This window comes from Thalassophryne amazonica, chromosome 20 (assembly GCF_902500255.1).
Source record: "Thalassophryne amazonica chromosome 20, fThaAma1.1, whole genome shotgun sequence".
NCBI lineage: Eukaryota > Metazoa > Chordata > Actinopteri > Batrachoidiformes > Batrachoididae > Thalassophryne > Thalassophryne amazonica.
In genome coordinates this window covers 7,449,229-7,471,302 of record NC_047122.1, presented here as the reverse complement: position 1 = coordinate 7,471,302, position 22,074 = coordinate 7,449,229, and the positions used below count along the sequence as shown (strand labels likewise).

Genomic DNA, 22,074 nt, shown 5'->3' with positions numbered 1-22,074 from the left:
ATTGGAGCCCTTCATAACACATGTAGGTACAACATGAGAATTTTGCTCACAGAAAGTGATTTTGTGATTTTCCAGACCCTCCTTGGGTCATTTAAATTTTCAGTGGTGAGAGACAAGTAATATTCTGATTTGACTTTCATAATTAAGGAAGAACATTTATTTCTGAGTTGTCTAAAAATAAGCCAATCTGAGGAGGAACCTGTGGTTCTTGCCTTGGCCCAGGCGGAGTTCTTCTTATGAACAGTGTCTGCTAGTTCAGAGGAGAACCAGGGGTTATCATGACCCTTTACTCTGTATCTCCTATAGGGAGTGTGAGTGATCAAGATTTTAGTAAAAGCGTCTTTAAAAAAGGCCCATGCTGTCTCCACATCAGGGATCAACTCAACTGTACCCCAGTTAAAAAGGTTTACTGTAAATCATGATAAAATCCTTGCTCACTAAAAAGTTTAAGATTCCTCTTAAAAACAATATGTGGCTTTAATTTGGGGACCTTATACCCCCGTCACACATAGCCAGAATCATGCAGAATCGGGTTTCAGTTCCAAAACATTCTGACAGCCATCTGCGAGAGTCCACACAGTTGGTCAAAATCGGCCAGCGGCCCCGAGTGCGATGCACATGTTCAAAACCCTCTGGGCACCATCTAGATGCGACACCTATCCAATGGCGGTCCATGTGCAGTCTGAGGACCATCTGACTGCATTCTACATATTCTGATGGCTGCAAAACAGGATCTGAAATGATTTGAGTACATACGAGGGAACCTCCAGATGGATCTGGCATGGCAAAGTCTGCTGGTATGAACAATATGAACAATAATGTTCACCTCCCCGGGCCGCAAAGGAAGTGTTGAAATGTATATGGCATGCTTATGAATAATAATTATGACTTATTATCATGTACAGTGAACGTGAACAGCGGCTATCAAACCAAAAGCTCCTGCGCTACTGTGCACACACCGTTTCAAATCTGAACAGGCTGTTACATCCACAATAAGCCTTACAGTACAGATATTTGTCCATTCCTTCCCATGGGTGACATAAATAATGTGAACTATTGTTTCCATCATATCTGTACATAACACAGGCAGCTGCGCCTCTCCACGGTGCACAGTAATGCCTCATTGCACGCATCAGGCTCGGAGCGGAACGGATCTCACCATTGAAATATATGATCACCTTCTAACTCTGTAGGAGATATGACATGGAACTGTTGTGCCAGGCCGTGACAGCATTAATAATATGACTCTTGCCTCCAACAGTGGTCCAGGAGTGTTTCACTGTGACATGGATGTCGAGCCAGACCGCAGTCTGTGGTTAAAATCCTCTCACCCAACTGCTGTGTGCTGGAATGAACCACACAAAAATAAATCCCATGTGATAATCCAACCATCGTGTCCAGAGTTGTGTTGTGCCCCTGAAGTGAGCAAAAATGAAAAAAAGAAATTAAAGTTCACTTGAAAGGCTCCGTCTGATGCATGGTACTGCTTAGCCCACTGCCAGCAAACCTTCAGCAAAGCTGTTCAGTGGCGTGCACTCTTAGTGGCTCATGCAGCGTGATGCACACACACACACACACACACACACACACACACACACACACACACACACACACACACACACAGATACATGGCTGATTGATCATTTCAGCCCCACGCATGTGCATGGGCCGCACGTGCACCAAGCTCACACACGTACTGCGCACTCCCGTGCGTGTGAGGAACATAGCACTGCCTCCCACTCCAGTCCCATATTTGCCATCCAGCCGCTTGGACATCGGGCAGTCTTCAGCACCTTTTATGGCTGTCTAACTGCAGTCTGTGTCATCTACCTGCTGTCTACATGTGCTTTGGATGCTATCATGCAGGTATGGCTGAGGTAATCTGGATGCGTTCTGACACTGCTGACCATGCCTCTTTTCCTCCAGACTGCGTCAGATTATGACAATATTTGCTGTGTCTGACATGGTTCCTGCACATTCTTGCTATGTGTGACGTGGGCTTTAGTGTTCCTTAAAGCATAAATCGTTGCAAAATACACCAATAGCTGAAAATTTATGAGGGAGATTTGTAAGAATTAGGTCAATTAAGGTGGACTTCTCAATACATTTAAGATATGGATGAGTGGGTGAGTTAATCAGCTTGATAAGACTGACAGAATCACAGAAGGATTTGAACTCATCAGATACTGGCTTAAGCCAATCCCAATTAAGGTCACCAGCTAAAACAAGTCAATGCATCATTTGAGGCAGACGGAGGCCTATAACAACCAACAACAGTTATGTTGGTGTTTTTGGCAGTTTGCACATTTAAAGCCAGGAATTCCATGTGCTTACAGATTCAGACTGATTCAGACAAAACAACCGTGGTGTGTGGAATCTAAATTTGACAAAAATAGCAACACTACCTCCTTCCTTAGGTCTGTCAGAGTGATAAACATAAATGTTAATATCTGAATCAGACACAAGTTCCAAATATTACAACAATGCCCACCTCAGTTGAATTAGCCCATATTTGAACCATGTCCATTTTTTATAAGAAGCTGCGTACATTCAGATGAATGATAATGCAATAACATGCTTTTTGAGGGCGGTATGCATTTTCAGAGGCCCAGCGTCCATGCCAATCACCCAAAATGACCTGAAACATTCCAGCTGCAGTCAGGAGGGATAGAGGGTCGGACAGTCATGTATGGATGCTGTACGATCCTGCGGCAACGATTTCGTGCATGCTCGTGTGCATATGCATGAACACAGTGCGACCATGTGAGAGGTGTGATAGTACATTCTTTTTTTTTTTTTATTTATTTGACAGGGACAATGTAGTAAAACATAGTTACAAAACAAAGCTTGCAGCTGATACGATGCACACAGAGTATAGCTACTGCTAATTTTCAACTCCGGTCCCGCCTGTGCATTTTGGCTAAAAGGAGGCTATTGCGCTCTCACAGCAGTGGAAGCAATTAAATGTTGTACAAACTGTCATAAATCAAAGACAATGTGTAAGGGCAAAATAATGAGAGACCACAGAACATTATAAGAACAGTGACTGTACTGTTTAAATGTAAGACAGTCATGTTAGTGGAAATGATGTTTAATTGATGCTTGATGACTTGAGCTGGGACAGTGTCTGTGTTGGAATTGAGGAAACAAATGGATTTCTTTTTGTCTGTTAAACTATTTAATTCCTGTTATAAAGAGCAGAGAATACAAGAATTATCCTCATTCTATTCCTTTTTGTTCATGAACCATGCCCGTGGAGGTAAACAAGGAATTAATGAATTTACATGAATGAAATGATACACTAACACATCATGAACACATCAGCCAGCCACACGTGTGTGGCTGCGCGCTGAAGGACACCACGTCATGTGGACTATAACCCGTGACATTTGCCTCACCAGCTGGCCATTCACATGGTCAGACAGATATTTTCACATGGGGTCGTCTGGCTGATGGTGTCTGCAGTGTGCACTGAGGCACAGCTGAATGTGTTCCAAAAGTGATATGTGTTCTCATTTTTCTCCATGTCATGAGAGCCTGCCGACACATGTGCATCACGGTGGCTTGTAGAGGCTATATGTTCTACATGGGATATGTGTGCGCCAGCTGTGAGTTGCAATGACACAGTGGTCAAGTGCAACATAATGATCGACTCACGGGCTCCTGACTGCGCTGACATGATCTGAGTGACACGCACCCCCTGTGCGGAGGGGGCTCTCAGTCTGTCAGTCAGGCTGTAACAAGACAGATGGAGCATGTGAATGTTGCAATCACATGTCATGTGAGGCACAGCGGGCAGTCTGCTGACACATGTGCATCATGGTGGTGTGTTGAGAGGTGATGTTCTTCATGTCATGATATATGTTCTCCAGCTTTCAGTTGTGATGACACCGCGGTCAGGTGCAACATAATGATTGCCTTGGTGAATGTGCGTGTGATCATCTGACGGCTTCAGTGCTCCCGCGTGCACTGACAACATCTGATTGCCTTGGCAGGTGCACCTGGGCCGTGATCATCATGGTCGCGGGGCATGGCATCATATGGGGCTTATATGGGCTCTATATGGGATTCATATGGGATGATGTGTTTGTGAGCTGACGGTGGGAGCTGTCAGCGAGATTTACAGCACAGGCTGCTGCATGGTAGGTGTCCACACTGCCCACCTCTGTGACATGCAGCTGGAGCAGCTGGGTTTTATTTTTATCTCTGTTGTGGGCACACTGCTGCCCGGTGATTCCACCTCCAGTTGGACATGCTGGATATGCCATAATGGGTGTTCCAAAGCTGTCAGTTGTTCCATCATGGACATGACAGCTGTCCAGATGTGCACGCTGTACTGGACAGTGATCACACTGCACTCTGGCCACTGTTCGGGCTGTCACCACCTCAGCCGCACCTCGACAATGTTGGATCATGGTTTGGGGGGTACATGACACACTCACATGTCATTCGTGTTGCTGGTGAGAGCAGGACACACTCGCACACCATTTGTGCTTCTGGGACAGGGGGAGCACAACAGACTTGCATGCCATCTGTGTTTCTGGGGGGGCGGGGGGGGGACCACACACTCGCATGCCATTTGTGTTACCCAGGGGAGTGGACATGACACACTGATGCCCTTTAAGCTGTCGCCACCTCGACCCCACCTCAACAGGGGTGTCCTGCACACTACATCCTTGCTGGCAGTGTAAATGGGTCCGTATTTTCTAAGTGCCCAGCAACTGCTATTGAAAGTGGGTGACTGTGGTCGAGTGTGGGTCGAATGGGCATTCTCCCGTCATTTGCCCTCATTGGGCCACTAGTGTGAAGGCTGGCTCAATTGTGACATTCAGCCAGGGTTCAACATGTTGTGCAGCCCCTTGACCATAGTCTGAATGGTTCAACCTGCGTACAATGTGCCATACAATGTGTCGTACAATGTGCCATACGAATGTCGCAACCAGGGTCAGATGGCAGTAGGACCTCATTTTGACACCATTTGTTTGGGTTTCCAGCACTAGTGTGATGAAACTATGGAGTGCATGTGCTGTGGCTGAATGGTTGTGCCAACTGCTGTATGACGTGTTCGGGTGCAGCTCTGATTTTTCACAACTTCCATTTGAATCCTCTTTTGTGTGCCATTTGGCCTCATTTGTGTTATGTGTGAAGGGGCCTTAAGGAAAGTTTGTTTTTGGTTCACAGAACATTCTGGCAATGTTACATTAAGTCACCTAGAGATATGTTTCATCCAAACATTCCCAGAACATTCTGGTGGCATTACCTAAAGTCACAGTGTAGTCACTGAAAGAAATTTGGAGTAAGAAAGACAGCGAGACTAGAATTAATATATTTGTTAAGTTTCCCTCGACTATAAACATGACTTGTCAATACATTAAAGGAAGTAATAACTGTTATGTGTCGGACGCAGGACGGAGAACTGACCAGCGTTTGAAGGACCCAGTATGAAATAAGCAGAGCACGGTACAAAGGATAACTGAATTTAATAACATAACAGTGATGTGATAAATACAAACAAATGAGTGCGCGGTCTGGTGAGGTGGTAATACGGTGCGCTCCAGGCAGCACAAACGGTCCGGAGCCAGAAATAATTCGGACCCAAGGACCCCGCCGACACCCCCAGGTGGCCGCGACAAACCGAGTCTGTGAAAGAAGAAACCATCATGTGAGTCCACACTCCACACACAGAGAGACCCCTCAAAGGTGTACATAAACAGCAAACACTTCCTGGCTTACTCACTAATCAGCTTCCCACCCTGCAGGCATGGAACACCCAGTTCACATTCTCAACTGCAGTGGAAGCTGATTAAACGACTAACATAACAGCTCAATATAATAAGGTGTGAGGGACACCACATTTACTGACTGTACTAATGTTAGTCACAAAACCTAACGTACCTCAGGAAGTGTGCTGACGAGCGTGAGACCTCACCCTCTCCTCTTTCACAGACCATAGCATCAAACCTGGATGGTCTCTGCATCCGTGATGATGAGATGGCTCTCAAGACGACGATCTCACCCGTCTGGTCACAAGGTCGAGTCTCTGGCAAATACACACTGTGTACTCCAGACTTAAATGCCACCATGCCCCAATCCATGTAGATGCACCACAGCTGTGAGTCCTGACGAGCTGCACATGATCAGCCTCAGGTGATCAGGGTGAGGTCCTGATAACTCAGCCACACAGCCACTCAGTCCTAAACGTGTGCCACCTGGAAGGAAAAACAAAAGACAGAAACAGAAGACAGCCAGGCACCCCCAGCCATACAACAAATAACGCTAGGAAAATGGTCTAGAAATGTTTCTGATACTCATAACCTAAATATAACCAATATATAACATTACCAAAATGTTCCGTACTTGCTGGGAAATCTTTTGAAATGAACTGCCTGAATTTACAAAGTGGTCAACATGTAAGCTCTGCACATGGACGTGACAAATATGACATTTTTTTTAATGAAGAGCTAAAGTGTAATTATCTTGTTGAAGATGTCAGACCAGAATTTCTCTCCTTCATACACATCTTCACATGGTGTGAAGTTGCATCCATCCATCAATTTGCTCAACATGGTTGCTCCAGTTAAGGGGACAGGGGGTGGAGCCTATCCCAGCAGCCAGTGAATGAGTGGCGAGGTCCACCCTGCAGCCTGTGGCATGTTTGCCACAAACAGACAGACTCATTCACACCTTTGGTTAATTCAGAGGAGAAGTTTCACTGAAATCCAAGAAATGGCTTGGCAGAGTTGGACTCATGGACAAATGGACAGACAGCAGACAGGATGACAGCATGATTCCCATGTACCACCCATTTATTTGTGGAAGATGACTTAATAGCAAGTCCTCACAGAAATATGAGTAAGTCATTATCACTGTGTCCAAAAAACCAGGCCAATAAATGTTTCCTCCATTAACCATATAAAGTGGCCCAATATTTCATCTGTTTGGTTGATCAAAAAGAGAATAAATCCTCAACAAAGAGTTCATGATCCGTCTTATTTCAATGAGCACAGTTGAAAGAAACGTCAGACCTGGAAACTGAAGCATGACCAGAGTGGAGAGTGACCTCTCGCAGAAAGACATACGTACGTCAATAACTCTTTCAACATTACACCAGTCAGTACGTTTACATGACACATTAAGAAATGTAAATGACTGCATCAGTCTGACTAAAACCAGACATTTAAAATAAGTGTAAACATTAGTCCAACTGAAATTTAATTTTTCAAAGTGAGACTAACACAACGAGATAATGCAAATGAAAACTGAATAACTCTGGGTTGATCAGATTCAAGTTGGCCTCAATATCCAGTCTGCTATTTGTTTGTTTTTTTGTGATATCGCAACCTGGTCTCACGACAAGTCGTGATTTAGCAGCACAAAATATACATTCATCTATTGGTTATTCATCTATTGTGACAAAAGCACCTCATTTTCATCACAACAGCACAAATTCATTCTAATTCATTCCATGATGGCTGCACGAAATTAAAAGTGAAGCTGGGGGGGTCGGGGGGTGGTTATGGTTAGGGTTGGGAGCAGGAGTAGGGTTAGTAATACTGAGTTAAAAAAAAAAAAAACGTCATGAAAATTTGACTCATTTTGTGACGGGAGGACAATAAAAAAAAAAACGTGAGACTGGGCTGGATATCGTCACAGAAACACTTTTGTGGCAGTTTCACAGACTAAAGCCCCTTTCACACCAGGCCTGCACACAGTGGCTTTGAGCTCAGGTGTATCCTGTTTCCACTTATCATACTTAAGATGTTTCTACAGCTTAACTGGAATCCACCTGGGGTAAATTCAGTTGACTGGACATGATTTGGAAAGACACACACCTGTGTACATATAAAGTTTGTTAGAAAAGTATCCAACCTTTTTATTTTTTTCAAAAACCTGATGGATTTGAATCATGTGTGCTTGCATGAGCCAACCTTGAACCTTCGTGTGCATGCGTGAATTTTTTCACGCCTGTCAATTGCGTCATTTGCTTGTAAGCAGCCTTTGTGTGAGGATGGGTGGAGTCTCTCTGCATTTTTTCTTTGCAATGAAAATGGCGGAACGACTGCATCTGCATCCGCGACTGCATCAAATTTTGCCAGAAACTGAGCGACAGTCAGGTGGAAACCATTTGAATTACTCAGAAGGCTTTCAGTGACGATCCTCTGGGCATCACACAGATTAAGGAGCGGTACAACCGGTTTAAAGACGGCCGCACAACGGTGGAGAGCGAGCCACGCTCCGGTTGGCCATCAACACGCTGAAATGACCAGATCATTTCCAAAGTGAATGCTGTGGTGATGTGGGACCATCGTGTGACTATCCGAGAAATTGTGGAAGAGGTGGACATCAGCACTTTTTTGGCACATTCCACTGTGACAGAAGATTTGGCCATGAAAAGAGTTGCAGCAAAATTCATCAGCAGGAAGCTGATGGCACAGCAAAAGCGCCTTCGTGTTGAAGCCTCACAGGACATGTTGTAACATGCCCAGATCGTCCACAATTTCTCGGATAGTCACACGACTGAAAAGCCACTGAAAGCCATCTGAATCTTCCGAATGGTGGAAGAGCTGGGCATGTCACAACATGTCCTGTGAGACTTCAACACGGAGGTGCTTTTGCTCCTCCGTCGGCAGCTTCAAGAAAGAATTTCGCCACCACTCTCGCCGAGAGACTCCACCCATCCTCACACAAAGGCTGCTTACAAGCAAATGATGCAATCAACAGGCGTGAAAAAATTCTCACATGAGCACGAAGGTTCAAGGTTGGCTCATGCAAGCACACATGATTCAAATCCATCAGGTTTTTGAAAAAAATAAAAAGGTCGGATACTTTTCTAACAGACCTCGCATAAGGTCCCACAGTTAACAGTGCATGTCAGAGTGCAAGCCAAGCATGAAGTCAAAGGAATTGTCTGTAGACATCTGAGACAGTTTTTTTTTCTTGAGACACACATCTGGGGAAGGGTACAGAAACATTCCTTCAAAGTAGCAGATATATTTCTGTACCCTTCGCACAGAAATATTTCTGCTACTTTGAAGGTCCCAATGAGCACAGTGGCCTCCATCATCCATAAGTGGAAGAAGTTCAGATACGCCAGGACTCTTCCTAGAGCTGGCCACCAGTCTAAACTGAGTGAATGGGGAGAAGGGCCTTAGTCAGGGAGGTGAGCAAGAACCCAATGCTCACTCTGTCAGAACACCAGCATTCAACAGTGGAGAGAGGATCTGTAAGGTCAGACAGAAGCCATTTCTTAGTATGCATGGTGGTGGCAGCATCATGCTGTGGGGATGTTTTTCAGCAGCAAGAACTGGGAGACTAGTCAGGATTGAGGGTAAGATGAATGCAGCAATGTACAGAGACATCCTGGATGAAAACCTGCTCCAGATCGCTCTTGACCTCAGACTGGGGTGACGGTTCATCTTTCAGCAGGACAATGACCTTAGGCACACAGCCAAGATATCAAAGGAGTGGCTTCAGGACAACTATGTGAATGTCCTTGAGTGGCCCAGCCAGAGCCCAGACCTGAATCTGATTGAACATCTCTGGAGAGATCTGAAAATGGCTGTGCATTGATGCTCCACATCCAGTTTGATGGAGCTTGAGAGGTGCTGCAAAGAGGAATGGGCAAAACTGCCCAAAGATTGTGACATCATATTCAAGAAGTCTTGAGTCTTCTGTTAGACCTCAGTGCTGCTTTTGATACTGTTGACCATAAAATTTTATTACAGAGATTAGAGCATGCCATAGGTATTAAAGGCACTGCGCTGCGGTGGTTTGAATCATATTTGTCTAATAGATTACAATTTGTTCATGTAAATGGGGAATCTTCTTCACAGACTAAAGTTAATTATGGAGTTCCACAAGGTTCTGTGCTAGGACCAATTTTATTCACTTTATATATGCTTCCCTTAGGCAGTATTATTAGACAGTATTGCTTAAATTTTCATTGTTACGCAGATGATACCCAGCTTTATCTATCCATGAAGCCAGAGGACACACACCAATTAGCTAAACTGCAGGATTGTCTTACAGACATAAAGACATGGATGACCTCTAATTTCCTGCTTTTAAACTCAGATAAAACTGAAGTTATTGTACTTGGCCCCACAAATCTTAGAAACATGGTGTCTAACCAGATCCTTACTCTGGATGGCATTACCCTGACCTCTAGTAATACTGTGAGAAATCTTGGAGTCATTTTTGATCAGGATATGTCATTCAAAGCGCATATTAAACAAATATGTAGGACTGCTTTTTTGCATTTACGCAATATCTCTAAAATCAGAAAGGTCTTGTCTCAGAGTGATGCTGAAAAACTAATTCATGCATTTATTTCCTCTAGGCTGGACTATTGTAATTCATTATTATCAGGTTGTCCTAAAAGTTCCCTAAAAAGCCTTCAGTTAATTCAAAATGCTGCAGCTAGAGTACTGACGGGGACTAGAAGGAGAGAGCATATCTCACCCATATTGGCCTCTCTTCATTGGCTTCCTGTTAATTCTAGAATAGAATTTAAAATTCTTCTTCTTACTTATAAGGTTTTGAATAATCAGGTCCCATCTTATCTTAGGGACCTCATAGTACCATATCACCCCAATAGAGCGCTTCGCTCTCAGACTGCAGGCTTACTTGTAGTTCCTAGGGTTTGTAAGAGTAGAATGGGAGGCAGAGCCTTCAGCTTTCAGGCTCCTCTCCTGTGGAACCAGCTCCCAATTCAGATCAGGGAGACAGACACCCTCTCTACTTTTAAGATTAGGCTTAAAACTTTCCTTTTTGCTAAAGCTTATAGTTAGGGCTGGATCAGGTGACCCTGAACCATCCCTTAGTTATGCTGCTATAGACATAGACTGCTGGGGGGTTCCCATGATGCACTGTTTCTTTCTCTTTTTGCTCTGTATGCACCACTCTGCATTTAATCATTAGTGATCGATCTCTGCTCCCCTCCACAGCATGTCTTTTTCCTGGTTCTCTCCCTCAGCCCCAACCAGTCCCAGCAGAAGACTGCCCCTCCCTGAGCCTGGTTCTACTGGAGGTTTCTTCCTGTTAAAAGGGAGTTTTTCCTTCCCACTGTAGCCAAGTGCTTGCTCACAGGGGGTCGTTTTGACCGTTGGGGTTTTACATAATTATTGTATGGCCTTGCCTTACAATATAAAGCGCCTTGGGGCAACTGTTTGTTGTGATTTGGCGCTATATACAAAAAATTGATTGATTGATTGATTGATTGAGGCTGTAATTGATGCCAGAGGTACATCAACAAAGTGTTGAGCAAAGGGCATGAATTCTTATGTGATTTCTTAGTTGTTTTTTTTTTTTTGTTGTTGTTGTTTTTTTTTTAATTTGCAAAAATAAAAAAACAACTTTTTTTTCATTTTGTCATTATGGGGTGTTGTGAGTAGAATTTTTAGGGACAAATGAATTCACTCCATTTTGGAATAAGGCTGTAATACAAAATGTGGAAAAATCGAAGCGCTGTGAATACTTTCCAGACGTACCATAACGTAAAACCTGTTCCAACTCATCATGCAGATCCATATTGGATCTACGGTGGTGCAAAATCTGAGAAGCCAAAATGGAGTATTGTGTTGTGGCTTTGTTGACTACGATTCGTACAACACCTTTCAGCTTCTTAACTTACTTCTATTATTTATTTTATAAGAAGAAAACAATGGTTAAAAATTGTTACAATGATGAGAAAATTGTAAAACCTGGCCTTCAGTAACTGCACATGCTGTGACCCTGTCTGTCTGTGTTGGCGGTGTTAAGTCCCACCCACTGAAAGTAATAAACGTAGATGTTTTTCCAGCCTGGTTCCATGTTATTTGTACAAGCTTGTACAGATGAATTATGCCACTGCCTAACGTGTGCTTTGACCACCATGACCTGTGTGACACGTGCATGAGTGTGAGATGCTATAAACGAATTAAGATTAATGATCAAACAGTGATTTAGCACCAAACCTTTTGTTATGATTTGAGTTCAGTTAAGGTTGTGGACTCACAGACACTCACTTTCTACAACCAGCCATCCACTGAAATGCCATCAAAGAACATTTCTGACAGTTGAACACTGATGTTCTACTTCTGCATTTGCTACACATAAGCAAAACAGTTTTTAGGAACCACGTAGGGCTTGACCTGCCATCCAGCACACGGGAGCTCACAGCATGATACACGTCTCATTCCTAGTTTCCATCTGACACAGTTACAGTTTTCATGCCTGGTGCTCATGTTGCGTACTTGCACTTGTCTTCAGGTGCACTGCAGGTGGAAGGACACACAAAGTATTTGCACCACAGACCACCAAAAAAGTGGTCTCAAGTCCAATCAATCAATCATTTGGAAATTATTTGCATAGTACTTTTCACAGAGAATTTAACACAAAGCACTTTTACAATAAAATAATACAATAATCCCAAACCAACAATCCCCCAACCAGAAAACAAAACAAAACAAAAAATTATAAATAATAAAATTAAAATAAATTAAAAATTAAAATAAAATTATAAATAATAAATGAATGTAGATTTGAACATTTTATTAAAACACTAACAAGACAGGTCTTGAGTTTGCTTTTTAAAATATCTGCCACTCTCAAGTCCTCAGCCAGCTGTCAGCTGTCAATTTCCACTGTGAGGAACATAGTGAGGAAATGGAAGACTGGAGGCACAGTACTAGCTAAGGCCCGAAGTGGCAGGCCAAGCCAGCCTATGACTACAGTCATAGTCAACCCACAGACCTGCTCCAAAGAGCTAAAACATGATCTTGCTGCAGATAGTGTCTCTGTGCGTCCTTCAAAAATCCAGTGCACATTACACAAGGAGATGCTGTAATGCAGAGGAAGCCTTTTCTGCGTACACGCCACAAACAGAGTTGCTTGAGGTATGCTAAAGCACATTTGAACAAGCCAGCTTCATTTTGACATCAGGTGCGGTGGACTGATGAAACTAAAATTGAGTTATTTGGACATAACAAGGGGCGGTATGCATGGCTGAAAAAGAACACAGCATTCCAAGAAAAACACTTGCTACCTACAGTAAAATTTGGAGGTGGTTCCATCATGCTGTGGGGCTGTGTGGCCAGTGCAGGTACTGGGAATCTTGTTAAAGTTGGTGGTCACATGGATTCCAGTCTATATCAGCAGATTCTTGAGAACAATGTTCAAGAATCAGTGACAAATTTGAAGTTGTGCCGGGGCTGGATCTTTCAACAAGACAACGACCCTAAACACTGCTCAAAATCTACTAAGGCATTCATGCAGAGGAAGATGTACAGCGTTCTGGAATGGCCATCTCAGTCCCCAAACCTGAATATTATTGAAAATCTGTGGTGTGATTTTCAGCGGGCTGTCCATGCTCAGAAACCAACAAACCTGAGATGTTTTGTAAAAAAAAATGGTCCACAATACCTTCAAACAGAATCCAGACTCTCATTGGAAGCTATAGGATGTGTTTAGAGGCTGTTATTTCTGTTGGGATGCCCAAATTTATGCACCTGCCTAATTTTGTAAATTTATATATATTTTAGCACATTTTCTCTTATGTGATTCTGCAGGCAATGTGCTGTTCTGGGATTTCTGTTGTATATTCATGTACATATGTGAATATTTTTCAGTCTCATTACTGATATGTCAATTCTTGTCAAAGTGATGTGTTTTTTCAGTTGTCAGTAAAAAAAAGCAGATTGTTGGCATTGGCGTGTAAAATGACGAATGTTCTGGCTCTGACAACAAAACATTAGTCTTACTTGCTCGGTGTTGTGGGATGCGTTGATGGACATCTATGATTTAAGGCTGTGTAACTGGCAGTCAAGTGGCAAAATACTAAGACAGACACTGTGTCTATGTGTATTTTTATCCACTGGCTGTACACTCATGTCTGTGCTCAGAAATGTTAAGTTGTTACTGTAAACATGGCAAGTTGATCCTATAATCTTTTTTTTCTGTTTTTTGCAAGTCTTACTGTTTCCACTGAACTTACCAAGTCATTCAGTGTTGGTCTCACCACTTATATCACCTGATTTATACACCTGTTACCAATCTGTTCACTTCCCTCTGCTGTGGAACCAAAAGGCCTACACCACCTTGCCAGATTGTAGTGTGTACTCCAGCCATGCATCCCAACCTTGTCTCCCGTACGGATCAAAATGTGTTTGGCTGCTACTTCCATGTCTTCAAATTCCAGTAAAGCTCTAAACGTTCATGTGAGGCTCTCAAGAGACTGGTCACAGGAACGTTAACTTTGCAATGTAAAAACAAAATCAACATATCCAGTCATAAGGCGGTATAACAAATATACCTGTTTTAACTTTATGTTTGGTTCACAATTTGTAGAAATCATCATAGTGTTATGCTATGATATTTATGCTATGCAAACAAAGCAGGCTTCTTCTTGGCTTCTTCAATGTTTTACATTTTGTGAGTATATGTATGTGGTGCAGCCCCAGTGGTGAGCAGAGGCACTGCCAATGTGGTGAATGAAGAATTGAGCAACATGAATATTTTGCATTCCCTTTGTTGCATTTTATGGTGGTATAAAAACATGCTACTGATAACATGGGGTGAAGCACCTTTAAACAACGTTGCTGTAATTTGGCGCTATATAAATATAAATAATTAAGTAATAGCAGTGCATGCATGGTGTCTTGTCAGATTAACCAATCCATTTACACTCTGCTCAGTGCCATTGTTATGGCTTGATGTCTGAATGAAACACTTCTGTCCTCTATGAATGCAGCACAGGTATAAAAGTACATTTATGTACATGTTGGTGGCAAACAGCAATCAGATGTTCCATTGTTTTCAGTGAGAGAATGTAAATATACTCCACCACCACTGGCAGGGACAGCAACAGGACCACACAGAGTGACAAGGACCCACTGGATTATCGACTGTGTCAGGGTGATATTGCTGTGGGCAAACTGTTCAAGTGACGGTACAAGCATGAAATTTTGGCAAGGTCATTAATATTTGGGAACTCAAAATTAACTGATGAGTCAAGCAAAAACCCAAGATGGCTGACTAAAGCAATGGCAAAAATGAAAATTTAGCCTATCTCATGAATGAAACATCATATAAGAAGGCTTGCATTTCTATTTCTGTGTTCTTCAGTATGCAAATTATTGCCCATTAAATCCTACAACTAGTCAGTAGCTCAACACTGAAGCTGTACAAATTCCATGCCACAAGTATATCTTGAGTTTCTGTCCACTAGATTTATTGTATTTTATATTGTTACAATGAATGAAAAATAAATATTGTCTCATCGAAATGACAATGTTTTTCTATTGTTTTCTCCAGTTTTAATGGCATCTATTAATATAGACTATTATTTGTGTTGGGAAAGTGAAGTACACGGACCCACGCCAGGGGGCGTGAATGACCGGCCAATAGGATGTCCAAATAAATAACAATTTATTCTGCAAATGTGCACAAACAGCCAAATATGCTTTTAGTCTGTCAATCCAAAAACACAATGACGCGTAGGCAGGCCCGAGGGTAGGAGACACCTATCCAGAGAAGAGCCGGGACCCACGATGTTCCACCGCCAACGGAGACCTGCAACACACCAGAGCTGCCAAGTCCTGAATCCCCAGGTGGCCACCGCTCCAGCTGTCAGATCCGGTACTGCTGGAAGGAACAAACACAGGTTAAGGTGGACGTGTGTACACCCAGTAAACAGTCAGTAACAACACAGTTCCTTCCTGGGGGAAAAATCCACCACTCCCAGAAAGCAGGAAAACTGAGAACGTGCAGTACCAATAGTTATACTTAGAATTAGGAAAGTGAGGAGTGGAAACGCCAGCTCCTCCAAATCTCCACTAACCCAGCTTCAAGCTGCAAGACACCCTCTCTACTTTTAAGATTAGGCTTAAAACTTTCCTTTTTGCTAAAGCTTATAGTTAGGGCTGGATCAGGTGACCCTGAACCATCCCTTAGTTATGCTGCTATAGACTTAGACTGCTTGGGGGTTCCCATGATGCACTGTTTCTTTCTCCTTTTGCTCTGTATGCACCACTCTGCATTTAATCATTAGTGATCGATCTCTGCTCCCCTCCACAGCATGTCTTTTTCCTGGTTCTCTCCCTCAGCCCCAACCAGTCCCAGCAGAAGACTGCCCCTCTCTGAGCCTGGTTCTGCTGGAGGTTTCTTCCTGTTAAAAGGGAGTTTTTCCTTCCCACTGTAGCCAAGTGCTTGCTCACAGGGGGTCGTTTTGACCGTTGGGGTTTTACATAATTATTGTATGGCCTTGCCTTACAATATAAAGCACCTTGGGGCAACTGTTTGTTGTGATTTGGCGCTATATAAAAAAATTGATTGAAAATTGATTGATTGAAGTATACTAAAGGTTACAACTGTAAAGATTTCAGTAGCAATGAATGTGCGAACGGCACAAAAACGGCTGAGAAAGTTTATCTGTCAGGTAAGCTGACAGGTAAACAGGTAAACCTGGTGATCACACCAGGCCACTGTGCCCTCTGGTGCCTGAAACCTGACAACAGGCAGGGCGCCCTCTGGTGATGAGCCAGCAGTACCCCCTCTTCGGGCGGCGCACACAACAATTTGACATAAGGGGCCTGATTTACTAAAGGTTTATGCAAATACACCTGCATGCTGGTTTACTAAAGTACACAACAAGGCATGCATCTGTCAAATGCAAAATATTGTATACTGTCAATTTAGCATGTTTGCCTTTATGAATATGCAGTTTGAGGTTTTTTCACCTGACACTAGCTGAGTGTCCCGCGGGGTCCGAAGCGTTTACTTTGAAAAAATTAGTGTGTTCAAAGCAGGCCCGGTCGCCTGAATACCCCAGCTAGGAATAATGGAATAGGACTCCGGTTCTATTTTGTGGGTTTTCTCTACTGCCTCTACTCGTGGGGCTTGCCTCTACTGGTGGTTGGCTCTCACTGCGGTATTGTATCACTTCCTGTTCCGGAGCACAGCGGTGTTTTGCTGTATCTGTTAGCTGTTTAATCTGCGCAGTTAGATTGATCTAGATAACTAGATAACGATTTGTTTCACAGTGTAATCTTCATGTGCCTTAACTAAAGCACTCCCTCTGCTGAATCACCTCTAAATTATTTACACATTATTCACTTTGTGTGTTTTTAGGAATCTGCTAGCTTAGCGCAGCTACTAGCTCTTAGCCGATTTAGCATGGCGGCTTCTCCTGTCTCTCCCGCACTTTTCTGCTCTGGCGGTGAAATGTTTAGTTATTCCTCCGCCTCCTTTAGCAGTAATGGTACTTGTAATAAGTGTAGCTTATTCGTAGCTTTGGAGGCAAGGCTGGGCAAATTGGAGACTCGGCTCGGCACCGTGGAAAATTCTACAGCTAGCCAGGCCCCTGTAGTCGGTGCGGACTAAGGTAGCTTAGCCGCCGTTAGTTCCCTTCCAGCAGATCCCAGCAGCCGGGAAAGCAGGCCGACAGGGTGACTGTGAGGAGGAAGCATAGCCCTAAACAGAAGCCCCGTGTACACCGCCAACCTGTTCACATTTCTAACCATTTTTCCCCACTCGGCGACACACCCACCGAGGATCAAACTCTGGTTATTGGCGACTCTGTTCTGAGAAATGTGAAGTTAGCGACACCAGCAACCATAGTCAATTGTCTTCCGGGGGCCAGAGCAGGCGACATTGAAGGAAATTTGAAACTGCTGGCTAAGGCTAAGCATAAATTTGGTAAGATTGTATTTCACGTCGGCAGTAATGACACCCGGTTACGCCAATCGGAGGTCACTAAATTTAACATTGAATCGGTGTGTAACTTTGCAAAAACAATGTTGGACTCTGTAGTTTTCTCTGGGCCCCTCCCCAATCGGACCGGGAGTGACATGTTTAGCTGCATGTTCTCCTTGAATTCCTGCTGTCTGAGTGGTGTCCAAAAATGAGGTGGGCTTCATAGATAATTGGCAAAGCTTCTGGGGAAAACCTGGTCTTGTTAGGAGAGACAGCATCCATCCCACTTGGATGGAACAGCTCTCATTTCTAGAAATCTGGCCAATTTTCTTAAATCCTCCAAACTGTGACTATCCAGGGTTGGGACCAGGAAGCAGAGTTGTAGTCTTACACACCTCTCTGCAGCTTCTCTCCCCCTGCCATCCCCTCATTACCCCATCCCCGTAGAGACGGTGCCTGCTCCCAGACTACCAATAACCAGCAAAAATCTATTTAAGCATAAAAATTCAAAAAGAAAAAATAATATAGCACCTTCAGCTGCACCACAGACTAAAACAGTTAAATGTGGTCTATTAAACATTAGGTCTCTCTCTTCTAAGTCCCTGTTAGTAAATGATATAATAATTGATCAACATATTGATTTATTCTGCCTCACAGAGCTTTAATTCATTTGAAAGCTTGTCTCTTAGTCTTGTCCATCCAAATTGGAAGTCCCAAAAAACAGTTTTATTTGTTGTTATCTATCGTCTACCTGGTCGTTACTGTGAGTTTCTCTGTGAGTTTTCGGACCTTTTGTCTGACTTAGTGCTTAGCTCAGATAAGATAATTATAGTGGGCAATTTTAACATCCACAGAGATGCTGAGAATGACAGCCTCAACACTGCATTTAATCTATTATTAGACTCAATTGGCTTTGCTCAAAATGTAAATGAGTCCACCCACCACTTTAATCATATCTTAGATCTTGTTCTGACTTATGGTATGGAAATTGAAGACTTAACAGTATTCCCTGAAAACTCCCTTCTGTCTGATCATTTCTTAATAACATTTACATTTACTCTGATGGACTACCCAGCAGTGGGGAATAAGTTTCATTACACTAGAAGTCTTTCAGAAAGCGCTGTAACTAGGTTTAAGGATATGATTCCTTCTTTATGTTCTCTAATGCCATATACCAACACAGTGCAGAGTAGCTACCTAAACTCTGTAAGTGAGATAGAGTATCTCGTCAATAGTTTTATATCCTCATTGAAGACAACTTTGGATGCTGTAGCTCCTCTGAAAAAGAGAGCTTTAAATCAGAAGTGCCTGACTCCATGTTATAACTCACAAACTCGCAGCTTAAAGCGGATAACCCGTAAGTTGGAGAGGAAATGGCGTCTCACTAATTTAGAAGATCTTCACTTAGCCTGGAAAAAGAGTATGTTGCTCTATAAAAAAAACCTCCGTAAAGCTAGGACATCTTACTAATAATCACTAATTGAAGAAAATAAGAACAACCCCAGGTTTCTTTTCAGCACTGTAGCCAGGCTGACAAAGAGTCAGAGCTCTATTGAGCCGAGTATTCCTTTAACTTTAACTAGTAATGACTTCATGACTTTCTTTGCTAATAAAATTTATCTATTAGAGAAAAAATTACTCATAACCATCCCAAAGACGTTGTTGTGTGGGCCGCTGAAGAGGAGGTACTGCTGGCCCACCACCACCAGATGGCGCCCTGCTTGAAGTGCGGGCTTCAAGCACGAGAGGGCGTCACAGCAACTGGGAGTGACAGCTGTCACTCGTCATCAGCACCAGCTGTCACTCATCCACATCACCACCACCTTAAAGGCCGGACTGCAACTCCACCTCCCCGCCGAGAAATCAGCTACCTTGGAGGTAAACTTCTCTGCTGTGACTTACTGAAACTGAATAATAGTCTGAACTCTTTTGCAGCCGTTTTCCTGTTGTGTTTCCTTATCTGCTGGATTGGCGTTTGGTGTGATTAGCGACGGCTTCGCCTCACATCCCAACCAGATAAGTGGTTAAACAGGAGCTGCACGAGTGTGTGATTGGAGGTGGAGGTGCTCCCTCCCAAAAGAACACAGACTGTGGGATTATTGAGTGTGCGTACTCACACTCACCTGTGCTGTTTCTGTTCTCTGCCAGCAGTGCCAGGTCTGACAGCTGGAGACGGTGGCCACCTGGGGACTCAGGACTTGGCGGCTCCGGTGTTCTTCAGATCCGTTGGCGGTGAGGGCCGTGTGGGATCCGGCTTGGTTCTGGATGGGCGTCTCCTATCCTCAAGCCTGCCCACACGTCACCCAACGTGTAATTGACTGTAGTTCCAAACTTGTTGTTGTCTGTATTCCGTTGTGCACAATTTACAACATTAAATTGTTACTGTTTGGCTTATCCATTGCCCGTTCTTTTACGCCGCCTGTTGTGGGTCCGTGTTCCTACACTTTCACAACAGACGTATCGTTATCTTTGGCTGCTTTCCGTGATGCCGGTATTTGGTTAGACTCTTTCTCTCTGATTGTTCTGTCTGAGTTATTTTCATTAGTTACTTCCTCCAAACCATCAACATGTCTATTAGACCCCATTCCTACTAGGCTGCTCAATGAAGCCCTACCATTAATTAATGCTTCGATCTTAAATATGATCAATCTATCTTTATTAGTTGGCTATGTACCACAGGCTTTTAAGGTGGCAGTAATTAAACCATTCTTAAAAAGCCATCACTTGACCCAGCTATCTTAGCTAATTATAGGCCAATCTCCAACCTTCCTTTTCTCTCAAAAATTCTTGACTCATCTCTGTGCTTGTTCTGTTAGACCTCAGTGCTGCTTTTGATAATGTTGACCATAAAATTTTATTACAGAGATTAGAGCATGCCATAGGTATTAAAGGCACTGTGCTGCGGTGGTTTGAATCATATTTATCTAATAGATTACAATTTGTTCATGTAAATGGGGAATCTTCTTCACAGACTAAGGTTAATTATGTAGTTCCACAAGGTTCTGTGCTAGGACCAATTTTATTCACTTTATACATGTTTCCCTTAGGCAGTATTATTAGACGGCATTGCTTAAATTTTCATTGTTACGCAGATGATACCCAGCTTTATCTATCCATGAAGCCAGAGGACACACACCAATTAGCTAAACTGCAGGATTGTCTTACAGACATAAAGACATGGTGTCTAACCAGAACCTTACTCTGGATGGCATTACCCTGACCTGTAGTAATACTGTGTGAAATCCTGGAGTCATTTTTGATCAGGATATGTCATTCAATGCGCATATTAAACAAATATGTAGGACTGCTTTTTTGCATTTGCGCAGTATCTCTAAAATTAGAAACGTCTTGTCTCAGAGTGATGCTGAAAAACATGCATTTATTTCCTTTAGGCTGGACTATTGTAATTCATTATTATCAGGTTGTCCTAAAAGTTCCCTGAAAAGCCTTCAGTTAATTCAAAATGCTGCAGCTAGAGTACTGACAGGGACTAGAAGGAGAGAGCATATCTCACCCATATTGGCCTCTCTTCATTGGCTTCCTGTTAATTCTAGAATAGAATTTAAAATTCTTCTTCTTACTTATAAGGTTTTGAATAATCAGGTCCCATCTTATCTTAGGGACCTCATAGTACCATATCACCCCAATAGAGCGCTTCGCTCTCAGACTGCAGGCTTACTTGTAGTTCCTAGGGTTTGTAAGAGTAGAATGGGAGGCAGAGCCTTCAGCTTTCAGGCTCCTCTCCTGTGGAACCAGCTCCCAATTCAGATCAGGGAGACAGACACCCTCTCTCTACTTTAAGATTAGGCTTAAAACTTTCCTTTTTGCTAAAGCTTATAGTTAGGGCTGGATCAGGTGACCCTGAACCATCCCTTAGTTATGCTGCTATAGACGTAGACTGCTGGGGGGTTCCCATGATGCACTGAGTGTTTCTTTCTCTTTTTGCTCTGTATGCACCACTCTGCATCTAATCATTAGTGATTGATCTCTGCTCCCCTCCACAGCATGTCTTTTTCCTGGTTGTCTCCCTCAGCCCCAGCCAGTCCCAGCAGAAGACTGCCCCTCCCTGAACCTGGTTCTGCTGGAGGTTTCTTCCTGTTAAAAGGGAGTTTTTCCTTCCCACTGTTGCCAAGTGCTTGCTCACAGGGGGTCGTTTTGACCGTTGGAGTTTTTCCGTAATTATTGTATGGCCTTGCCTTACAATATAAGGCGTCTTGGGTCAACTGTTTGTTGTTTGTAACCAGGTTTCTGTAAGGCAGAATAAATCAATATGTTGATCAATTATTATATCATTTACTAACAGGGACTTAGAAGAGAGAGACCTAATGTTTAATAGACCACATTTAACTGTTTTAGTCTGTGGTGCAATTGAAGGTGCTATATTATTTTTTTCTTTTTGAATTT

The 22,074-nt window shown here is 43.1% G+C and overlaps 1 long non-coding RNA gene across 1 annotated transcript; it reads right to left on the bottom strand.

The window, feature by feature from the left end:
* Positions 1-763: 763 nt before the first annotated feature.
* Positions 764-16,807, bottom strand: LOC117502096. The gene is made up of 3 exons (XR_004558178.1): positions 16,723-16,807; positions 15,840-15,844; positions 764-776 (listed from the first exon to the last, which is right to left on the bottom strand). It is a non-coding gene; the product is annotated as an uncharacterized LOC117502096 (long non-coding RNA).
* Between the last annotated feature and the right edge of the window lie 5,267 nt (positions 16,808-22,074).